A 1,412-nucleotide genomic window follows, 5' to 3' on the forward strand; every position below is an offset into this window, starting at 1 on the left:
AAAAAGGACAAAGGCAAGAAGACGTCAAGCAACAATAACTCTAGTGGTGCTGGTGGCAGTGATTTTGCCTTTGCTATGGAAGTTGAGAACACTGAGTGCGAACAGGATGTTTGGCTTATGGACTCGGGAGCTACGAATCATTACTGTCTACATCGAGAATGGTTTGTTACCTACGAAGTTTTTGCAAAACCTCTCACGGTTCTTGTTGGTAATAACTCGACAATGCTTGCTGTTGGAAAGGGAAGAATCAATACTGAGGCTCTGGTAAATGGAGAGTGGTTGACCTGTCACATTGATAACGTTTTACATGTTCCAGACGGCCGTCGCAATCTGATGTCACTTAGTCTTATTCTGGACAAAGGTTTGAATATGCGAGTGAATCGGAAGAGGTGCGAGTTTGTCAAGGATGGAGTTGTACGTTTATGTGGAGAGAGGTATGGAATGCTGTATAAATTGCATATCCGTGCAACAAGCAATACCTCTTGTGAGGTTAACCTGGCGTCTGCTGAGTCTCTTCAAGTGTGGCACGAGCGCTTAGGTCACCAAGACAAACGTCATGTCGCAAGGTTCCTGCGAGATCGTGGTGTGACAGTCATCACCGATGACTCTTTCTGTGCGGCGTGTGTCGAGGGGAAGCAGCAGAGGGTTACCTTCAAGTCGAGAACGCAACGTGCAACTAGAGCTGGTGAAATCATGCACGCTGATGTCTGCGGGCCAATGGAGGAGCAGTCTTTGGGCGGCGCTAAGTATTTTGTCTGTTTCACCTGTGATTACTCGAAGTTTCGCATTGTAAAGTTCCTGAAAGAAAAATCTGAGGTTGTCGCTACAGTCGAGGAGCTTTTGAAGTTTGTTGAAAATCAATGTGGACGTCCGTTACGCGTATTCCAGAGTGATGGAGGACTTGAGTTTAATAACGAGAAGATGAAGAAGCTCATGAAAGCCAACGGAGTCCAGCTTGTGATTACCAACCCTTATTCTCCAGAGCAGAATGGATGTGCGGAGCGTACCAATCGCACAATCGTGGAATCTGCACGCACAATGCTTTTAGCGAAGAAATTGCCTAAAATACTGTGGGCTGAAGCGGTCAACACAGCTGTCTACTTACTCAATAGATCTGGTCCTACTGGAGAAAGTGGAAAAGCACCGTATGAGATTTTTACTGGAAAATCCGTGAACTTGCATCAGTTGCACGTGTTTGGAACCAGCTGTTTTGTACAAATTCCAAAGGAGCGACGACGCAAATGGGATGCAAAGGGAAAGCCAGGAGTCTTGGTGGGTTATTCTCAAGATATCGACGGCTATCGAGTCTGGACTCGAGGTGAGAAGACTGTCGCCAGGAGCAAGAACGTGATTTTTGAGCCTGAAGCTGGTGGAAGGACTGTTGCTGTCGTGTCTACTGATTGTGAGCCGAA

This window comes from Wasmannia auropunctata, unplaced genomic scaffold (assembly GCF_000956235.1).
Source record: "Wasmannia auropunctata unplaced genomic scaffold, wasmannia.A_1.0 LD336054.1, whole genome shotgun sequence".
Classification (NCBI taxonomy): Eukaryota; Metazoa; Arthropoda; class Insecta; order Hymenoptera; family Formicidae; genus Wasmannia; species Wasmannia auropunctata.